The sequence below is a fragment of the Pipistrellus kuhlii genome, unplaced genomic scaffold, assembly GCF_014108245.1.
Source record: "Pipistrellus kuhlii isolate mPipKuh1 unplaced genomic scaffold, mPipKuh1.p scaffold_m20_p_1, whole genome shotgun sequence".
NCBI lineage: Eukaryota > Metazoa > Chordata > Mammalia > Chiroptera > Vespertilionidae > Pipistrellus > Pipistrellus kuhlii.
In genome coordinates this window covers 91,535,926-91,545,512 of record NW_023425404.1, presented here as the reverse complement: position 1 = coordinate 91,545,512, position 9,587 = coordinate 91,535,926, and the positions used below count along the sequence as shown (strand labels likewise).

Below are 9,587 nucleotides of genomic sequence, written 5' to 3'. Positions count from 1 at the left end.
GAGTGGCACATCCTGGTGCCAGTACTTTCTGTGCCTCTGGATCTCTTAACAGTCTCACTGCAATTTGTTCACCTCTCTAGTTATGGAACTTTCATTCAGCCAGCTTTCCCATAGTCTGGGTGGTAGTTGGTCTGCCTTTTAGTTGTAATTTTGATGTGGTTGTGAGAGGCAGCAAGTATAGATGTTTACCTATGCCACCATCTTTGAATAATTGAAATGAGTTTCTTATAGATAGTATATAATGAGTCATTTAAAAAATATTTTTATTGATTTTTAGATAGTGAGGACGGGAATGAAAGAGGTAGAAACACTGAAGAGAGAGTAACATCATTGATCAGCTACCTCCTAAATGCCTCCTACTGGGGATTGAGACTGAAACCCAGTCATGTGCCCAGAAAGGAAATCAAACAGTGACCTATTGGTTCATGGGTCAATGCTCAACCCCTGAGCAACACTGGCTGGGTAATGGGTCATTAAAAAAATCAGCACACAAATTTTGCCTTTTAACTATTGTATTTAGGCCATTTACATTTAATATAATTATCAACGTGTTAGGGCTTAAATCTGACACTTTTTGTTTTATTTTTTCCCCTCTGTTCATTTCTCTGTTTTATTTTTTTTCTGCCTTCCTATGGATTACTTGTTTCTTATAATCCTACTAGAGGCCTGGTGCATGAAATTTGTGTATGTGGGTGGGTGGGTGGTGGTGTCCCTCAACCCGGCCTGCACCCCCTCGCAATCCAGGACCCCTTGGGTAGGGTCCCTAGGCCTGGCTGGTGATCAGAGTCTATTGGGGCTTTTCTTCTCCTGGCTTCCAGGAGCTGATCCCACCACTGCTGCTGCCACTGCTTGTCATCTGTGCAGTGCTGCCCCCTAACTCCCTGCCACAAGTTGCCAACCTTTGCAGGCCTGACAGGTATGAGGTGCAATTGCTTAGCTGGACTGGACCTCCCTTTGTGGGGCAATCGATTGCAGAGCCCCCAGATCGATTGCCTCGCAGAGGGAGGCCCCACCCACCTGCTGTAGTGCTGCCAGCTGGGTGGCCTGGACCTCCTCAGTGGCCACTGGCTGGGTAGCCTGGACCTACCTCTTTGGAGCAATAGATCTCAGAGCCCCCCACATCTATCACCCCACATAGGGGTTGATTGTGGGATGATGGCAAGGCCCCCTGACAAATCGCATCACACCCACCTTGGCTGGCCTGGATCTAGTGTGTGTCATAGCATGGTTATCTGGAAGGTCATCTGGACAGTTGTTCTGCTGTTTGGTTAGTTTGCATAGTACACTTTTATTATAGATAGTAGTGGCCCAGTGCACAAAATTTGTGCACAGTGTGTGTGTGGGGGGGGGGGGGGGGAAGGAGGTGTCTCTCAGCCCAACCTGCATCATCTCCAATCTGAGAACCCTGCGGGATCGGGCCTAAACTGGCAGTTGGACAATCCCCTCACAATCCAGGACTGCTGACTCCTAACCCCTCACCTTCCTGCCTGCTTGATCACCCCTAACCATTCTGCATGCTGGCCTGATTGCCCCCAACTGTACCTCCCTGCCAGCCTGCTCACCCCCAACTGGTCCCCTCTGCTGGCCTGCTAACCCCCAACTGGTCTCCTCTGCTGGCCTGCTCACCCCCAACTGCCCCTCCTCCTTACCAGCCTGATCACCCCAACTGTCCTCCCCTCCTGGCCTAATCACCCCCAACTGCCTTCCCCTCCTGGCCTGATCACCCCTAACCACCTCTGCCTCGACCCTGCCAACACGGCTTTGTCTGGAAGAACTTCTGGAAAGTCTCATGGTCTAATTAGCATATTACCCTTTTACTAATATAGATAGGATATGACATACCACCATAACTATAACATATGTATGAGTATTACTCTATGAAAATACATACTTCATGCGATATAAAGGCATCTAATACATTGCTTGTACATGTTGTAAGTAGTAGGAAATATATTCATAACAACATTATACACCCTGTAACTTCCCTTCCTGATTTGGGAATGGTTTCCCAGTTCTTTGAACATTTCCTGGCCCCTAATGTATTTTTTTTTTCATTCAGTGTAACTTTACTTACTGTTTATTACACATGATTTGAGATCTTTAATTTCTAACCACCAAAGACTCAAAGGACTATTTTTTCCATGAAGTTTAACATTAACATCAGTGAATTCATGTATTCATGTATTTTTATTGTAAACATCTGAATTATTCATATTATCATAGATCCTGAACTCATAAGCATGGACCATGCACAGGCTGGCAGCAAGCCAGGAAGCCACTCTGAAAACAAACAGATACTCTGCATAAGGTGAAAATTCATATCACATTTAATGTCCAACCTGAGTCACCTTAAAATATAATATATATTGACTTCTTAATTCATATAGTATCTGGAACTCAACTGCTTGGTTGGTGACAGGGTTGACCTGGTTTCAGGAGGATTATTCCTGAAATAATTAAGGAAAGGGTGGTTCAATCTTTTCATGGTTGCTTGCTCCTCCCCAGCACCTTCATCTTTTTCTCATCCTCAGCTTCTTGGGCATCTTCTTCTTCACCTTTACCTCCTTCTTCTCCCTCCTTTGCATCCTCAAATTCTTCCTTGGCACCTTCTTCCTCTTCCTCTTCCTCAGCCACTTCCTTCTCCTCCTTCTCTTCAGCTTCTCCTTCATAGGGGTGTTCATCCTTAGCTTCCTCGGCTTTTGCAGCCTCAATGGTCTCCTCCACCTCGATCTGCTCCTCCTGGATGTGGCTGGTCTATTAAGAAGGGAAGGAGCGAGTGGACATTAAGTAGGAGCTAGTCTGGAAACCACTTTAGGTTGATAGACCAAAGATCTGGAAACTCTGAGAGTAACCACTGGCTATGCTTCCCATGCTGGTGAAACTGAGCTGGGTCTCCTCACCTTCCAAGGGTCTGTAATCTGCAATGTCAATGTCCAAAGCCACATTGAGGAAGTCCTCGTATTTTTTAAAATATCATGCCATTTCACTCTTTGTAGTTCTCAACTCATTTTCTATTATAATTTGTTGATTGTGTCATGCATAGCACTAACATCAGAGTTCTGCTTATCCTACAGCTCTCACAGCTACTTTCCCAGAGGTTAGTTCATGCCCCGGCATGCTTTGATCTCCAGGGTTTTGACCTTGAGCTGGCTGTGGTTTTCAGACACCTCCTCCTTGGTGGCCCACACCTTGTATTTGTTCTTGGTCTTTTTTTTTTTTTTAATAAATCTTTATTGTTCAGATTATTACAAATGTGATCCTCTTCCCCCCCTCAGTTGCTCCCCTTTCCCCATCCCCCATTGTCCTCATCCATAGGTGCACAGTTTTTGTTCAGTCTCTTCCCGCACCCCCACTCCCCTTTTCCCTGAGAATCGTCAGTCCACTCCCCTTCCATACCTCTGATTCTATTATATTCACCAGTTAATATTGTTCATCAGATTTTTAAATTCCCTTGGTTTTTAGATTCACTTGTTGATAGCTACGTATTTGTTGATCATAATTTTTATCTTTATCTTCTTCCTTTTCCTAAATAACCTCCTTCAGCAATTCATATAATTCTGGTTTGGTGGTGATGAACTCTTTTAGCTTTTTTTTTATTTGTGAAGCTCTTTATCTGTCCTTTGATTCTGAGCGAAAGCTTGGCTGGGTAGATTATTTTTGGCTGTAGGTTCTTGTTATTCATCACCTTGAATATTCCTTGCCATTCCCGTCTGGCCTGCATGGTTTCTGTTGAGAAATCAGCTAACAATCTTATGGGTGCTCCTTTATAGGTCACTACCTGCTTTTCTCTTGCTGCTTTTAATATTCTCTCTGTCTTTTGCTCTTGGAATTTTAATTATGATATGTTTGGTGTGGTCCTCCTTGGATTCCTTTTGTTTGGGGTTCTGCGGGCTTCCTGGACTTGTAAGTCTATTTCTTTCCCCAGGTGGGGGAAGTTTTCTATCACTATTTCTTCTAGTACTCTTTCGGTATCTTGCTCTCTCTCTTCTGGAATCCCCATAATTCTGATGTTGGTTCGCTTGAAATTGTCCCAGAGGTTTCTTACACTATCTTCAACTTTCTGGATTCTCTTATCTTCTCACTTCTGCAGAGAAGTGTCCTCTGGCTCTTTGTGTTCTAAATCTTTGTCTTGATTCTTGCCATCTTCCAGTCTGTTTTTAGGACTTTGTATAATATTTTTTATTTCAGACAATGTTTTCTTCATTTCTTGTTGATCCCTTATTATTTCTAGTTGCTCCCTTTTCATATCCTCATAGGTCTCATTTATTTTATCGGCCTTTTTTAGGATATTGTTGAATAACCTTATAACTGTAGTTTTGAACTCAATGTCCAATCTTTTCTTTTCCTCCATCTCCTTCCTTTGTGTCCTTCGTCTTGTCTGCATTTTAGTTGTTTCCCTGATTTGATGGAATAGCTTTGTGTGCTAGGTGTTCTGGTAGAGCCCAGTAGCACAGCCTTCCCAGTTACCTGCAGTGGACAGTCTTGGTGTAGCCCTTTGTGGGCTGTGTGTGCAGTCTTGTTGTTAAGCCTTGCTTATTGTTGGTATCATTGGGAAGCGTTGATCTCCAAGCCAATTGGCTGTGAGGATCAGCAGTGTCTCAGCTAGGAGGGTTTCTGTACTCTGCTTGAATAGGGCGGGGTCTTGGGGTGGCGCAGACAATCTTTGGTTCCCTGTCAGTCTCGCCTTAGAAAAGTCCTATTTGTGGAGAGTTGTGGAAGATTGGTTGCAGGCACGCGCGCACCTCTTTGGTAAAGGCGCAGACAAGCTTTGGATTCCTGCAAGTCCCTCCTTAGAGAAAGCCAGCCTCTGGGAGAGCTTCTGTGCTCAGCCACAGGTAGGGCGAAGTCTCAGGTTGGTGCAGACAAACTTTGTTTTCCCTTCGGCTCCTCCCCAGGTCCCGCAGTAATGGCCTCTGGCTTCACACACCCCCAAGAGATCTCTGCCCACTGCCTGACAGTCTGGCCTCTCCCTGTCTGGGGCCGTTTATCAGAGCAATAGGGTGATTCTGTTTTCCTCTCGGACAAGAAAGCCAGCAGTGTTAGCTGTTCACCCTCTCCACGCCAGGAGTAAGCCAGTAGCGAACTCAGCCCGGCCCACCCTCTCTGCGTGCAGGGAGTAAGCCAGCAGCAATCTTGGTCCGGCCCTTCCTCTCTGCACCGGGATTAAGCCAGCGCCTTTTCGCGCACACAGTTCTCCGTACCTTCACAGTTCCTGAGGTTCAGCGTGCCTTCTCTCTCCTTCCCAGATAGCAGGGCCTCCTCTCAGCCAACCGTCTGGCGCTTCAGGGCAATGCCTCCCCTGTTTTTCAGTTCTAAATTCAAATTTGTTGTGGTAGGCTGCATTCGGGTGTCTACCCTATGCCACCATCTTGGTTTCTTCTCCTGTTCTTGGTCTCTCAATCAGCATGATGAAGCAGCTCTTGTACCATTCTTCTGCATTCTGTATGTTCTTGGCAGCCAGCTTCTTGTACTGGGCATGGATGTCCTTGAGCATGGCAGAGAGGTCAGACTTGCAAACACATCCGTCTCTACGGAAATCTGGACATGCTGGTTCTGCACCTGCAGCTTGAAGATCTCCTCTTCATGCACCTTCTTCAGAAAGATGATTTAGTTCATTAGGCTGTTGGTGTGCTTTTTAAGCTCAGCATTAGCGAGAGCCACATCATCTGCATTTTTGCTTGCCTCCATCAGCCAGCCCTCTACATCATTAAGGTTCAGTACCTTTTCCTGGTAGCATGACTGCAGGTTGCTCCCAGTCCCTTCCAAGCCCTGCTGCCTGCTAACTTCCCACTGCCCTCTCCTCACCAGAGACCTGCGCACTGGGCCGGGGCACAGGCATCCCATTTCCATTAAAATGTTCAACCCTAGCCTGCTCTACCTGTGTCCACAGGCAGCCCAGGGGCAGACAGTAATCCCAGAGACCCTGGCCACCCCAGGGTCCAAATGGCAGCCTAGACACCACAGGTGGCATCAGGTGCAGCCAGCCAGACCTGCCCGACCCCAATGGCTGCCTGGACCCCATGGGCAGTGTAAGACGCTACTCATCAGGCCTGCCCGTTTACCAGTAGCTGCCTGGACACTGCAAGTGGGGTCAGGTGCTACCTGCCAGGCATACCCCACCCCGATGATGACCTGAATACCACGGGCGGAGTCAGGCGCTGCCTAATAGGCCTGCCCGGTCCCCCATGGTGGACTGGACCCCAAGGGTGGTGTCAGGCACTGCCTGCCTGGCCTGCCTGGTCCCTGATGGTGGCCTGATTACAGCTGGCAGCTTCAGGCGCATTCCGCCTCTCCTGCATATACAAAATTACCCTCCATATTTGTTGGCTTAATTTGCATATCACTCCTGATTGGCTGTGGACATAACGAAGATATGGTCAATTAGCATTTTCTCTTTGTCCCTATGGGAGACAAGATGGCGGCTGAACAGATGGACTTGTTCTGACCCTGGTCCCAGAACAGAGAGAAGCAGCATCTGAGTTACTCAGGGAATATTGATTGGCAGCGAAGGATTAGCAGAACTCTATAGGAAGGTCAGGAAGGGTACGCTGCACAGGTTTGCCTGACCAAGCAGGCAGCGCTGAGGCGGCGACGACCTCTCCCAAAGCTATGAGCTCAAAGGAAAGGCTGCGCCATCTTACCAGGAAAGGAGGATCTTCTCTGAGGCCTGGAAAACCTACAGCAGAGGAGACCATCAAGCAGCTGTGATGCCCCAATCTGCGCAAACACGTGGATTTAAGGGAGTTCTTCAATCACCCACGAAAAGGAGAAGGAATACCACAAAACCAGACATCCTCAAAAGAGAGACCATGGGAAAACAAAGAAATAGTCCGCACATGAAAGAAAAGCAGGCATCAACAGAAAAGGAAGTAAATAAGTTAGAGGCAAGCAACCTACCAGAGCAAGAATTTAGAGTAATGATCTTAGGATGGCTAAAAAGAACGGAAGAGAAATTTGACAATATGAATAAGGAACAAGAGGAAATGAAGAAGAACCAAGAGGAATTGAAGAAGAACCAAGAAGAGTTGAAGAAGAACCAAGAGGAAATGAAGATGAACAAAGAAGAAATGAAAAATATATCACTACTATGAAGAACTCAATAGAAAGCATCAAGAGTGACTAGAAGAAGCAGAGGACCGCATCAGTGAGCTAGAAGACAAGATGGAAAAAGAATACCCAATTAGAGCAGCTTCTGGGGAAAAAAATTAAAAAGCAGGAGGAGAGCCTAAGGGAACTTTGGGACAATACAAAACAAAACAATATTCGAATAATAGGGGTTCCAGAAGGAAAGGAAACTGAGGAAGACATGGAAAACGTATTCCAAGAAATAATGACAGAAAACTTTCCTGAGATAGAGAACAAAAAACCCACACAAATCAAAGATGCTTGCAGAATTCCAAGCAAAATGAATCCCAGAAGACCGACACCAAGGAACATTATAATAAAAATGGCAAACACCAACGACTAAGTAAGAATCTTAAAAGCAGCCAGAAAGAGACAGAAAGTTACATGTAAAGAAATTCCCATCAGACTAGCAACTGATTTCTCAGCAGAAACACATCAGGCCAGGAGGGATTGGGATGAAATATACAAAGTCATGCAAAGGAAGGGTCTGAATCCAAAAATACTGTACACAGCAAGGCTATCAATCAAAATTGAAGGTGTAATCAGAAGCTTCACAGACAAAAAAAGACTGAAGGAATTTATCTCCACCAAACCAGCAATGCAAGAAATGCTAAAGGGTCTATTGTAAAAATAAAGAAATAGGAAGCGAAGAAGGAACACAGGGGTATAGAATAAAAATGGCATCAAATGAGTACCAATCAATAATATCTTTAAATGTAAATGGATTAAATGCCCCAATCAAAAGACATAGGGTAACAGATTGGATAAGAAAACAAGACCCATATATCTGTTGTTTATAAGAAACCCACGTAAGAAAACAAAAACAAACAAACAAACAAAAAACCGCACACAGACTGAGGGTGAAGGGATGGAAAAAGGTTTTCCAGGCGAATGGAAATGAAAAAAAAGGCTGGGGTAGCAATACTTATATTTGACAAATTAGATCTCAGAGTGAAGGACATAACAAGAGATAATGAAGGCCATTTCATAATACTAAAGGGAGCAATCCAACAAGAAGAAATAACCCTGGTAAATATATATGCACCCAATACAGGAGCACCCAAATACATTAAAAAAAAACTGCTGGAGGACATTAAGGGAGAGATTAATAGCAATACAATCATAGTAGGAGATTTTAATACCCCACTGTCACCCTTCGACTAATCATCTAAACAAAAAATCAGCAAAAAAATATCAATCCTAAATGACTCACTAGACCAGATGGAATTAATCGACATCTTCAGAACATTCTACCCCAAAGCCACAGAATATACATTCTTTTCAAGTGCACATGGGACATTCTCAAAGATAGACCACATTTTGGGACATAGGCAAAGTCTCTTCAAATTCAAGAAGATAGAAATCATATCAAGCATCTTTTCAGATCATAGTGGCATAAAACTGGAAATTAACTACAATGAAAAAAATCCAAAGAAATCAAACACATGGAGGCTAAACAACATGCTATTAAACAAGGACTGGGCTACCAAAGAAATCAAGGAAGAAATTAAAAACATCCTGGAAACAAATGACAATGAAAACACAACTATCCAAAATCTATAGGACACAGTAAAAGCAGTTTTGAGAGGGAAGTTCATATCCCTACAAGCCTATTGCAAAAAACTAGAAAAAATTGTAACAAATGATCTAACTCCACAACTCAAAGAGTTAGAAAAAGAGCAACAAGAAAAGCACAGTGTAAGCAGAAGGAAGAAAATAACAAAAATCAGAGCGGAAATAAATGACATAGAGACCAAAGAAACAATACATAAGATCAACAAAACCAAGAGCTGGTTCTTTGAAAGAATAAACAAGATAAATGAACCTCAAGCCAGGCTAACCAAGAAACAGAGAGGACCCAAATAAACAAAATCAGAAACGAAAGACATGAAATAGCAACAGACCCCGCCGAAATACAAAGAATTGTTACAAAATACTATGAACAACTCTATTCCAACAAACTGAACAACCTGGAGGAAATGGACATATTCCTAGAAAAATACAAACTTCCAAAACTCAATCAGGAAGAATCTAAAAATCTCAATAGAGCAGTGACTTGGGATGAAATTAAAACAGTCATCAAAAAGCTTCCAGCAAACAAAAGCCCAGGGCCAGATGGCTTCACAGGAGAGTTTTACCAAACATTCAAGGAAGAACTAAAACCTATCCTCCTCAGAATATTCCAAAAAATTCAAGAGGAAGGAACACTTCCAAACTCCTTCTATGAAGCCAGCATCACCCTATTACCAAAACCAGAGAAAGACATCTCAATGAAAGAGAACTACAGGCCAATATCCCTCATGAACATAGATGCCAAAATCCTCACCAAATTTCTAGCAAATCGGCTCCAGCAGAGCATCACAAAGATCATACACCATGACCAAGTAGAATTTATTCCAGGAATGCAAGGTTGGTACAACATCCGCAAATCAATAAACGTGATACATCACATAAACAAGTTG

General features: G+C 44.0%; 1 pseudogene; it reads right to left on the bottom strand.

Annotated features, from left to right (window-relative positions):
* Window positions 1-2,470: 2,470 nt before the first annotated feature.
* LOC118717690 lies at window positions 2,471-6,283 on the bottom strand (annotated as a pseudogene).
* Window positions 6,284-9,587: the final 3,304 nt, after the last annotated feature.